The 13,352-nt window shown below is 39.3% G+C and overlaps 1 long non-coding RNA gene and 2 pseudogenes across 1 annotated transcript in view; 1 reads left to right on the forward strand and 2 right to left on the reverse strand.

The window, feature by feature from the left end:
- Positions 1-4,394: 4,394 nt before the first annotated feature.
- LOC118968849 (solute carrier family 41 member 2-like) lies at positions 4,395-5,110 on the reverse strand (annotated as a pseudogene).
- A 161-nt stretch (positions 5,111-5,271) lies between these two features.
- LOC108390641 (uncharacterized) overlaps positions 5,272-13,352 on the forward strand; it is a 41,503-nt gene continuing 33,422 nt past the window's right edge. Inside the window, exons 1-2 of the long non-coding RNA XR_001851559.3 lie at positions 5,272-5,623; positions 11,893-11,992. This is a non-coding gene — a long non-coding RNA (uncharacterized lncRNA). The remainder of the gene's footprint in view (positions 5,624-11,892; positions 11,993-13,352) is intronic.
- LOC140843567 (solute carrier family 41 member 2-like) lies at positions 10,399-10,964 on the reverse strand (annotated as a pseudogene).

The raw sequence follows: 13,352 nt of genomic DNA on the forward strand, positions 1-13,352 counted from the left end.
TACAGTATGGGAGAATATATTTGAAAATGACAGATCTGATAAAGCTTGACGTCCAGAATATATAAAGAGCTCACACGCCTCAACAAACAAAAAACAAATAACCCAATTAAAAAATGGGCAGAGGAACTGAACAGACAGTTCTCCAAAAAAGAAATACAGATGGCCAAGAGACACATGAAAAGATGCTCCACATCGCTAATTATCAGAGAAATGCAAATTAAAACTACAATGAGGTATCACCTCACACCAGTAAGGATAGCTGCCATCCAAAAGACAAACAACAACAAATGTTGGCGAGGCTGTGGAGAAAGGGGAACCCTCCTACACTGCTGGTGGGAATGTAAATTAGTTCAACCATTGTGGAAAGCAGTACGGAGGTGCATCAAAATGCTCAAAACAGACCTACCATTTGACCCAGGAATTCCACTCCTAGGAATTTACCCTAAGAACGCAGCAATCAACTTTGAGAAAGACAGATGCACTCCTATGTTTATCGCAGCACTATTTACAATAGCCAAGAATTGGAAGCAACCTAAATGTCCATCTGGAGATGAATGGATAAAGAAGATGTGGTACATATACACAATGGAATACTACTCAGCCATAAGAAGTGGAAAAATCCAACCATTTGCAGCAACATGGATGGAGCTGGAGAGTATTATGCTCAGTGAAATAAGCCAAGTGGAGAAAGAGAAATACCAAATGATTTCACTCATCTGAGGAGTATAGGAACAAAGGAAAAACTGAAGGAACAAAACAGCAGCAGAATTACAGAACCCAAAAATGGACTAACAGGTACCAAAGGGAAAGGAACTGGGGAGGATGGGTGGGCAGGGAGGGATAAGGGGGGGGAAGAAGAAGGGGGGTATTAAGATTAGCATGCATGGGGGGGAGGGAGAAAGGAGAGGGTGGGCTGCACAACACAGAGAGGACAAGTAGTGACTCTACCACATTTTGCTAAGCTGATGGACAGTAACCGTAATGTGGTTGTTAGGGGGGACCTGATATAGGGGAGAGCATAGTAAACATAGTATTCTTCAGGTAAGTGTAGATTAAAAATTTAAAAAAAAAATAGAAAGAAAGAAAGAAAAGGGGGATTACTCCTTAACAGGATAAAACTATTGGTAAATCAAAGATCAACGCATGCTTTAAATATCCTTAATGTTGATCACTTAAAGGGTGTCAGATGATCAGCTATGGAGGTACTCTTTTCTGATAATATTCCTTTCTCTTAATTAAAAAAAAAAAAAAAAAGCAGTTACTGTGTGCTGACCTCCAATGAGTTCTGCACAGTGGTATAGAGGGCATGTCAAAGTGTGGGCAAAGGGTCTGTTTGTTTCTACGCAGAAGATCAAGGCCTAGCTTGGATACCCAGAAAATGAACTAAGATACGATATGAGGAGGAGCTTCCGGCATCAGCACTCTCTGGAGGACTCGTGCCGGGGGATGATCATCAAAAAGCCTCCACAGGGATCCGGACGATGCTGCGGTTGTGGCTGCATCCAGCCCACCGTCTCCTGGACTTGCCATAAGAAGGAGGAGGGAGATGTCTAGGCTGGCATGTGCATACAGTGAGACAACGAATTTGACTGGATCTGTACTGTTGGAACTCAACCAGGAGTTGGGAGGGGTGCAAGTTGTAGCACCCCAAAATCTCATGACTATAGACTATCTATGGTTAAAAGAACATATGGGATGTGAACAGATCCCAGAAATGGGCTGCTTTAATTTGTCTGATGGTTCAAGTACAGTTGGAAAATATCCATCATATCATAGATAAATTTTCACAAATGCCTAGGGTGCCTAAATGGTTTTCTTGGCTTCACTGGAGATGGCTGGTAATTATAGATTTGCTTTGTTTATGTCACCGTATTCCTATTATGTTAATATGTGTGTGCAAATTAGTTAGTAGTTTAAAACCTATACATACTTAAGGTACTATACAAGAAGATATGTCAAAGAAATAATCAATCCTCCCAAGTTTCCTTCATATGCTACATCTATAGCTTTTCTTCTTCCTTCCTAATTACAAACCTTAAATAGAATTTGTGCCTCATATCGAATTTACCGAGTATCATAATTCCTCCAGGTGGTAAAGATACCTCGAGACAAGTGCTGGGCATAGAAGCCACAGGGCATAAATCTGCAAAGAAGTAAAAAGCTAACCTTTGCAAACAATATGGCTTCTCTCTCATTTACCAACTTTACATTTCCCTGTATGGCCCCGGAAGATGACTGGTTAGCCAGAGACGGGTAAGATTCCTCAAGGGAGGAACAACCTAAGACAGGCACAGTCGCAGGGGGGCCATCAGGTGAGAATTTGGGGATCAACAGAGGTGAGGCTCAGAACCTCACACCCCCTGCTTTGAGAGAAATCTTCTGCATCCATGGATGTCTTGCTGCCCTTGTCTAGCCTGGATTAATACTTAGTCCATAGGCACACACCTGATCATCTGATCATCTACATTTGCCTTCTTACAGCACTAAACTATGTTTTCTACCTTTATCTTGCATCTACCTACCACTTCAGCATTTTATTAAAAATAAAAATAATAATAATAATAGGAGAAATGTGGGATCAACATATAAATCAAGTACAAAAATCAAATGAATATTCATATTTGACCTGATGGTTTATAGGTCATATTGCATGATCAAAACCGAAAGTTTCTGTGATGAATGCCCTTGTACTGTTCACCATGTAAGAATTTATTCACTCTGTAAGAATTCGTTCACCATGTAAGAACTTGTTCGTTATGCTTCAGAAGATTGGAGACTGACGAGAATTAGGCTTGAGATGGATTAATGATTGTACATTGAGCATTGACCCCCCTATACTGAATTTTATTGTTGTTAACAACCATTTGATCAATAAATATGAGAGATGCCCTCTCAAAAAAAAAAAAAAAAAAGTTAAAAGCAAAGAATAAAGCATAAAAAAAGAAAAAAAAATACTATTAACTATGTAGGCAACACTAAATTCTCTAAAATTCTCACCAACTGCAGAAGTTTTAGAGCAAATGACAAAAGCATCTGTGTTAAACAATAACTATTATATCTAATAGCTCTATGATCCTTGCTGTTAACAATCCAAGGTTTATATTCCAATAAAGTTTTTTCATTTAATTTTTTTCTCATACATATATACACACTTGTATGCATGATTTCTCATACCATCTAGTCCTTATAAATGCAGCTTAATTTATCTTCTGCTTTTGATTATTTACAATTTTTCTGAAAAAAAGAATCATTTAACAAATCAACAATCAAAAATGACTCCTTGCATTATTAAAAATCTATCAAAGCTGCTAAATTTGAAAGGGAGATTTCTAAGAACACTCTTGTCATAATTAATACAAGCAGGTAAAAGTGATTTTATCTTATGCTCAACAGAGCATTTTAGGTTAGGTTAGTAACAAGTGGTAAATTCATCTCAGTTGGCATGCAGGTGGGCATGGTTAAAACTGATAAGCTCAGCTGGGTCTCTTTCTTTTTATAGTCTTTGCTTTACAGTATCACACATCTGTGAGACAAGAAAAGCTGACCTAGAGCTTAATATCCCCTAATCTTGTATTATCAGTTAAACAACAATTACATTTTTGCTATGTGTGTGGTTTTAGAATTATTCATGCAAACATTCTATATCCCCTCCTATTTAATTAATTCCAGAGATTGAGCTTATACCTATGTAATGTCAATTTATTATTTATTCTTAAAGGCATTAAAGAAAGCATGAATATTCTTCATCTTGTTTCAACACAAAATACTTTACAAAAAAAGTGAAGGCCATTTAATTTAACTAGGGCCAACTAAAATTTATGAGGAAAATGCAAACTATTGCCTAAAAATTTTTGAAGAACCAAACGTTTTTCTCCCTGATTATCTGAAAATAGTAGGGCTTTCTTTAGTCTCCAACATCCTCATCTCTATCTCTACTAAACACAGAAAATGAAAATTTAAGACTAATAAAGCTGACCCAAGCAGCCGATACCATTAGACAGAGTAATGGAGAAACTACTAGAGTCCTTTCATTGTCTCCAGAGGTAAAGGACCATCTGGTCAGAAATCCACAACTGTTATGGGATAGATCCCTGTAACAAAGTAGTCTATAAGTATATTACTGTGAAAATTACAGTTAAGAAGTGTGGCCATTTTTCATCAAGTGAATCATTAAAGGAATAAAATGTCAAGGAATTACCAAAAGCAGTGGAACTTTAACAGGCTTGTTCTTAAATCCTGGAACAAAAATGCTCTAAATGGGCAATGACAACCTTTGGATTCTTTGAGCCATTCTCCTGGAGTGCTGTGTCAATGGAGTTAGATAGAAATCCTATTAACGTGAATGATTACCAAAGTACTATCAATATCACTAGTAGAGAGTATAACAACCTCTGTCAAGTTGGGTCAGATACAGTTGTTTCTGTAATGAGGCTCAACATCACTTTAGCCATTGCTGTTAGGATAGGCTCCCAGCCTGAGCAGCGAACTGCCCTTGTGACTGAACGTTTGGCAGCTATTACAATTGAGATAGGAGTAGAACCAAGAAAAAGGTATCAACTAACATGTAGTAACAGGTTTTGAGACAGGAGTCCAGGTGACTTATCCAAGATAATCTATATTTAGAATTATAGTGTTGCCCAAACTATCTATGTACAGTGACATTTTCAGGACTTACACCATTCTTTGAAATAGTGATGACCCCAACCATTGTTATTCTCTGCAGAACAGATGCAGTGAATGCAGTTGCTGCTCTGCGAGATCACAGAAGTGTGAATGGCCAATATCGTATTTTCCTCTGGAATCCAGCCAATATAATTGCTGCTACACCTGTAGGAAAAACACCTACTGTTGCTTAATCCTGCCTTAAACTAAATTGCCAGTTATAAGGTTCTACTTTTCACTGGCTGAATCCATCTTTGCAACATTTCCTGCAGTGTATAATTGGAAATATAATGTCACTTCTGAGTTCCTCTTGAGGCCAAGAAGTGCAGGACTAAAAAACAAACAAACAAAAAGCCTTCCATTACTTTTTTTTCATACTTCTGTATTTGTTTCTTAATATTGTTCCTGTAATAAATTACCACAAATGCAGTAGCTTAAAGCAACACATATTTATAATCTTATGGTTCTCAACAGTGAAAGGGCAAGCTCCCAGATTCTATTTCAGCCAACTGGGACCCGGATCCTACCTCAGCCAATCAGGACCTGGATCCTATTTCACCCAATCGGAGCTTGGTCTCTCTCCTCTCCAGTCAGCAAAGAGCTCACCCACCACCCTTAGACCCTGCCAATTGACCAGAGCCATGATCTATCACCCCACCAACTACCCCTAGATCCAGCCAATCAGCCAGAGCCACAACCATCACCCCACCAACTGCCCTAGAACCCCATAAAACCTTTGTGGTATTGAAACTCGCTCTCTTTCTCTGGCATCTTGCCACTGTGTTGGTGTAGATGAGAAATTGAGCTCGAGCTAGCTCAAATAAAGGCTCTTTGCTTTTGCATCGGTGTTGGCTCCTTGGTGATCTTCTGGGATTCGTGACTTTGGGCACAACATTTGGGGGCTCGTCTGGGATCCCAGAGACCCCCAGGACTCCCGACCTGGAGGGTCCTGTGCTGGCTGGTGAGTGCACTCAGTTATTTGTCTGTCCTTGTCTACCTGTGTCTCACTCTGTCTTTATCTGTGTCTCACTGTTTCTGTTCACGAGCAAGCCTGTATAAGCCTGTAGGAGCTCCAATCTGTATCTGGGTCGGCATTGACTTATGCGGACGCGCTGGCAGGTCGCAGACCAGGGGTTCTGGGAGACGTCCCTTGCCCCCGTCTGGAGGACGAGGTCCTCATCTGTGAGGAAAGTCAGCTGCCGCTGCAGTCCAACAGGCCCTCAACTTACTTTCAGTTTTGCCTCTGCGGCCGTGGCAGATTCTTCTCTGTAGGCGCCTGTTTGTTGTTTGTCATGTTTGTCTTAGTCTTGTTGACAGAAGAAATGGGACAGACGCAGACAACCCCCTTGTCTCTCATGACAGACCATTTTTCTCAGATGTTAGGGAGAGAACTCACAATTTGAGCATGGACATCAAGAAGAGAAAATTTCGTGTTTTCTGCACCTCAAGTGGCCATCCTTTAACGTTGGCTGGCTGCTGGAGGGAACATTCAATCCAACCACTCTTTTACAACCTCAGTGTGGAAGTTCAGAAGGGTCGGTGGCAGACATTTTGTTCTAGTGAGTAGCCAGTTTTCAATGTTGGATGGCTGCCAGAGGGAACCTTATCATTATGTCTCAGTCTGTATGTTTGTGTGTCTAAGTGTGTAAATGAAAATATCTTTCTACCTCCAGATGGTATTAATGAAATTGATTTAAAGACAAGCGCTTGTGAAAATTGGGCATTCTAAAACTTCCAGAAAATCTGATAAAAAAATGTTAAGCATTAATGCTAATTTGGGTATGCCTGAGGAGGGCATGTCCTTGTAGTTATCAGCTGCCTCAATTTACCTAAGGTCATTTAAGTCATGTTATCTGCTAAATCTTTTAAGAATAAAATGCTTAAAGGCTTGGCTTTTTCTAATATTCAGTAAAGGTCTTGTAAGTAATCTAGCAGAGTTGTTACAAATGAATGAACTAAATGAGTGTGGCAAGTGAACACCTCTTTAATTGTGTGTTACAGTGTGTGTATACCTACCTGCAGCCTGAGAATCTTTGTAGTAACCTAAAATCTTAAAGTTTTGCTAAGTTGATATACTTTATGTTTAGTGAGAGATTGTGCTGTAAAGCTCATAGTTACAGAAATTATAAAATGTTCATAAATTTGTCAATCTAAAGAATGCTAGTGTAGCCTGCTTCTCAGTGTTCACTAGAAATTAAGGTACCTAATTGTTTTAAGTTCTAATTAAAACTACTTAAAGTAATAATGAAAACAGTTCTGCATGCTAAAGAACGTGTCTTTTGATAAAAGAAAGTAACTTTATTGAAAAGTACAGCTGTTTATTTAGAAAGAGAAATCTAAATATAAGGAGAAGGTTGTAGAAAGCTTTGGAAGAATTTTATATGGTCATGCTATATAAAATTAAAACAAATGAATCTCAGTATCAAGTACACAGCAAAATTAGAATTTTGTTTTCAGTTAAAAAGACAAAGTTTTCTTAAACTGTTAGTCTGCTTTTAATGTTGAAAGATTGAAAAAGGCTTTCTAATTGTTTTATCAAAGAAGTTTCTCATGCTTAAAGTCTCAATGAGTTGTCTGAGTATTTAAGAAAATGACATCTTAGTATTAAAAAGACTAAAAGCTAAAGTTTGCTAACAACTGTGTAAACTTCTTTATTTGCCTGTGAGATATTTTGTCATTCTGGTTAAATAGATAAGTATTGCTTCATAGCAACCTATAATACTATTTAAGCAAGTGCCAAATAAACTTTCTTCTGACAGCTTTCCAAAATCAAATTCAAAAAGGTACTTTTACCTCTAGTTAACTCTGATATTTTCCAGAGGGCCCCTGGAACATGTCAGAGGAATTTTTTTTTCTCATTGGAGAAAGTTTTTGACTAATTTGGCTTATTTATCTGATATATACTTACCTGCTTAATTACCTGGAAAGCACTGTCAAAGGGAATGATGTTAAACTTTGTTACTGAATGTTTTTTTGTTACAGAAATATCTGAATTTCCTTATGTCTACTGTCTTGCAGTAAGCTCTCATCAGATCTTTTTCCATTGTCATTTCTAAGTCTTTTGCCACTTATAGTCACTGTTTTATTACTCCTATACTAGTAAAGAACTAGATTTCAGCAGAACAGGTATTGGTTACATAGGATTAAGTGAACTAAGGAAGATGGTTTTGTGACTTTGTTTCAGATATTGCTGATAAAGTGTTTTAAGCTTTTTCTCTTAAGCTGACAACAGTTTCATGAATGACAATACCTTTATAAGCAGAATTGAAACATTTATCTTTCTACCTGACCCCTCAAGAATTTAAAAGCTTTCAGTATTTTTATGTTTCATGGCAGTATGTTTATTTGCATAAGTTCAATAAGAACCTGCATTCCTTGTAAGAGGACCAATTAAAAATACAGGTTATATTACCAAGGCTTTGACTGGAATGTCATACCTGAGAGACACGTGCATAAACTCAGATATGAACAGCTTTAAGGAACTAAGGTTGACTTTATAAAGCCAACAAAGCCCCTGGTACCTTGCTTACAGGGTTCCCAGCAGCCTTACCAGGTGAGTAAGGAAGGTCACTTCCTGGCAGGTGCAGGAACCTGAAGAAGAGATGAATTCACCCAAATCTATAGGTACTGCAGGCAAAACCTGACGGCAAGTCTGGCTTGGCTGTCTGGCCTCAAGAGGCCTTTAAAAGTTCAATCGGAAATTCCTTACAAAAAGTTTCAGCAAGGCACATTTAAAAGAGCCTATGTAATCAATTGCTCTTCTTGCTGCATTTATGCAAATAATCAAGCCAACTCTTTATTGTTTTCTTAATCTGGCTAATTCTAATAAAAATAAGGGTGATTTTAGAGAAAAGTGTTGTTTCAATAATGCTGTCTTATCTATACTAAATCCTAATATCCAGAATTCTAGTTTCCCCATAATACCTGACTATGATTCTTAATTAGAGTCTTCATATTTCTAGTTCTCATATTCAGCCATGCATTCTTAATCTCCTCAAGTTTGTCCTTCCAGAATAGAAAATCCAACTCCAGATGTTGCTACTTAACCTAATAACACAATTTGTTTTATCTTGCCTAGAAGCCACAAAACTGCAAATAGTAATAGAAATGAAACCCAGAATAGAAGTGCCAACTTTCTGAGGCCCTCTCAACTGACCAGTGATGGAGACCTAGCTGCACCCTTTACTGCGCCCCCTATCAGCACGAAGCAGCCAGAGCGGTCATTGCCCCCTTTCCCTAGCAGCAGCTAGGGTCTCCATCTGTAGAGGGGAGAATGAGACAGGGACCATAGTCTTAGACAGAATGAGGTGAGAGAGAGCCTCTGGAGAAAGCAAGGCAGGATATTTGCAATCAGAGCAACGTAACTACATGCTGGAACCCCACCCCCCTACTAAAACTATGTTGAACATTAAGCTCTAGAATCATTCTTCAGTGAGATCAGTTAATGTTCCCCAGATAAAGAAGAGTACCACATGTTTTATTATGCTAATCATTTGTAATGGTGTATAAGATTCACTTTAGCATACTAAAAGGCCCAGGCCTATGTGCTGTCTTCCCTCCTTCAGATCTGACGAGGTAATTTTGCAAGCTCAGCAATTGACTTAGCATGCAGACCCAGCTGTAGATGGCATAGTAAAAGGCAGGTTTCTTCAGCAAATAGACAATATCTCAGCCAACCTTAGAGGCTGGGCACGCAGTCTTTTGATGTGCGCCCAAACCAAGGTGCCAGTGTCCCAGAGAGAAATCAAGGCAGGAAATTATCTTTAATATTCAAGGACCCCTTGCCATCCTACTCCTTTTACTAACCATTGGGCCCTGTATCATCAACAGGGTGGTCCAGATTCTCAGAGACCACGTGGGGGCCGTCCAACTGATAGTCCTCTGTGCTCAATACAAGCCCCTAGTAATCTTATTACCTTTAGACCATGTATCCTCAATAAACTGATAACTTTTATTAAATATAGAATTAATACAGTCCAGCTAATGGTGCTAAGACAACAGTATTAGCCTTTACCTCCTTACAACTGCAAAACCTTATTAGACCCATGATTGGGTCCCTTCGTAGGATCCAGAGAAAGGGGGGAATGAAAGGGCAAGCTCCCAGATTCTATTTCAGCCAATTGGGACCTGGATCCTACCTCAGTAAATCAGGACCTGAATCCTATTTCACCCAATCAGAGCTTGGTCTCTCTCCTCTCCAGTCACCAAACAGCTCACCCACCACCCTTAGACCCTGCCAATTGACCAGAGCCATGATCTATCACCCCACCAACTACCCCTAGATCCAGCCAATCAGCCAGAGCCACAACCATCACCCCACCAACTGCCCTAGAACCCCATAAAACCTTTGTGGTATTGAAACTCGCTCTCTTTCTCTGGCATCTTGCCACTGTGTTGGTGTAGATGAGAAATTGAGCTCGAGCTAGCTTGAATAAAGGCTCTTTGCTTTTGCATCGGTGTTGGCTCCTTGGTGGTCTTCTGGGATTCATGACTTTGGGCACAACAAACAGAAGTCCTAAAATCAAGGTGTCAGCAGGGTTACATTCTTTCTGGAGATTCTAGGAGAAGATCTGTTCTTTGCCTTTTCCAGCTTCTAGGGGCTGGAATGTCTCCGTGGAGCCATTATTCTGTCTACGTGGTCCATCCTGTGGCACCCAAACATCCATGTTTATCCCACATGTAAAATGTATTCACTCTATCCCAACAACTCCAAAAATCTCAAACCATTAAAATTTCTCAGTCCCATACTATATCCCCAAACATGCCAACTGAAAGTGTTCGAAAACCAGCTCGCAAAGACAGCACCAGAATTTGCAATGTGTTAAACGTTAAATTGCCACTGGAGTCCTTTTATAATTTTTAAGTTTGCTTCTACAATGATATCTTCCTTTCAATCACTAGGAATACTTTCATCTTTTGACATGGCAGTAGTTTTAGAAGCCTCCCTTCCAACAGTACAATTTCAACAATATTTACAAATTGGCATAGACATCCTACATTTGGCTATAGCTTGAAAGTACTTGGCCAATTTTACCATGAAAAGACTGCTCTGGGAAACTGATATTCCATATGTTCTGATCTGTTACAAAAGGTCTGCACTCCAGTTGATAATCCATTTGCCAAATGCTATTTGTGTGTGTGTTTTTAAAATTCCTGCCCTTCTGACTGGAACCATTCTCAGCAGTAAGTTTAAAAATTTATCAGATTGAAATGTGTTAAATGTAAATCCAATCTGCAAAACGTCTTCCACTGCCTGGACCACTACTTGTGTTAGTAATAGATTTTTTTTTGCTGTTAGTCATTTTGTCATTGCAACAGACCATTTACTCCTTATGTCTCAAGCTTCATGTGGAACCATAATAGTTGAATCAGAACTAAACAAACATTGGTTTTAAATTAGATGCTGATTCAATGTGCAGAAAAGAATAGTGTTTCCACTAAGAAATTGTGTTCAGCTGCTGCAGGGATTGGCTCTAAGAGCACTGAACACGGCACCCTGTCAAACCCAAGACTCTCGCCCCTGTCACGTGCCCCTGTGAAGAGAGGGAGGGGGACACCACAGGGGTGGAACAAAAGGCCTGCTTGCTTTATTCCCAAGCATCTGAGGCTCCGGCCTGTGGCCCTTGCCTGCTTGCCCCCTTCTCACACCATCATTCGTCACCCCTTTTTCATGATTAAATGTGGACAGGATTCATTGTCCACCTTCACATGGATGTTCCACAAAGTTAAGCCATATCTCTAGGAAGGTTGCAGAGAATTATTTTGACATTAAATCAACAAGACTTTTGGAATCTTTGTGGTTCTTGTAGCCCACCAGACTTCTCCACTGAGCCAGCCAGTCCTTGAAACTAACAAGAGAAATTTGAGTTTTCAGACTGTGCAGCACAGTACCTGTCCTTTGTCACCTTTGTCAACATCCTACTGTCCCCAAGGTTGCATCAAAGTTATAAATGTTGTCGAGATGCCAGGTGATCAATCTATTGATTTGCAGGAGGCTGAGCCCCCTTTCAAGCACACTAGGATTTGCTGCCCCTTCACTTTGCCCTTCATGTGTACACAGCCATAAAATCCCAGACCTTTGCCTGGGGTCCTTGTCTTTGTCCACTTTTCTCCGTGAATTTCATATTATTTATTCTGATAATAATATGTTTATATCTTTGACAAATTTTGACAGCATTCCAGATTTGTATAGGCAACTGTGTATTTGACCTCTCTTTGAATTTCTTGTAGGTGCCTGAAACCAAACATGTCCAAGACAGGATTTTCCTCTTCCCACCTCCACCCGGATCCCTGATCTGCTCCCTCTGCATCCTCCATTCTTCAGATTTTAGTAAGTCACACACATGTTCAAACTATAAACTAGATATTTATTCCTTAGAGTTATTTTCATTCTATAACCCCTTTTACTTACTGCCTGAAGCTTAACACAAATCTTCTAGAAATATATTTTTTCATTATTATTTGCTGTGGTAATCACAGAGTTGTCAAATGCAATGGAAAGGTAATTAGATTATTAACATACTTTCTCATGTTGTGGATTGTCTATAAGCCTGATATTACCATGCTAACACCAAATAACAGATTCCTAGGTTGTGAGTACTTCTGTAGCTATTTAAGTTCAAGAATCCTTTCAACTTGTCCTTCAGATGAAAATGACCTCTTCATCTTTTCTTAAGATGAAACCAGTGGCTTGAAGGGGAAGTAATCCTTTTGCAGCCACATCCTGTCCCCTGGCTTTCTCTTTATGCCACAAATGCATGCTTTTATTTATTCTTTGATTCTGAATCACAACTGAGTTTAAATTCCTTCCCTTTGCCTGGGGTTCTGGATGCACTATTTTAGATGAGATTTGATTAACAGAATGGGTACCACCAGGTAAAAATGTTTTAGTTTGGCTTTGCAATTATTTTACACACACACACACACACACACACACACACACACACACACACACACACACACACATTTTGCCATAGGCTGTTAGAATTTGTTTTTGTTTTTAGACATTTGGTATTTGGAGCTAGAGGGCATAGACTCCTTTTAGAATGTTCCAGTCCTCAAATGTCAGAGAAGGACAGAGACATAGCTGGTTCCTGAATTTATTTTAGGAAGGGAGATTACCTGCAGGTTATGGCATTTGGAAACATGGGCAGTATTAGCCTTAGATGAAGGCAGAGAAGCTGGTCACCAGGTGGATGGAGACTCACTAGGAATGCTTGCTCTTCATGAAAACCATATCCTTTTTCTGCTTGATAATACTGGAAATGCCACAGTTAGGGATATATTTTTTTGTTGTAAGTCCCATGTCTTCTGTTAAAATACAAATACCCAGGGAAGCTATCACACTAAGCTTACCAATCAATATGACATTATAGTTAATTAGCTTGTTTCCCAAAACAGGTTTTTGAAGAGTAATATAGGATAGACAATAGGAGAACATAGGAAAAATAAACTCCCATGGGAGTGAGCAGAGGATGGAAATGAAAAAGGTGGACTGGGGATGGTGAGAGAGGATCTATATTAATTGCTAGAAAGCATCAGGTGGACAAAACTGGGGGCAGGGAAGCAGATAAAGCCAAAAATCATTCGGTATGAACACAAGTGTTTCTGCATCCCCAGCTTTTGGGTAAAATTGCTCCCATCATCTGGCAGTTTGTCCTGGAAGTTCTCTACTACATTATTGGTCACAA

This window comes from Manis javanica, chromosome 9, assembly GCF_040802235.1.
Source record: "Manis javanica isolate MJ-LG chromosome 9, MJ_LKY, whole genome shotgun sequence".
NCBI lineage: Eukaryota > Metazoa > Chordata > Mammalia > Pholidota > Manidae > Manis > Manis javanica.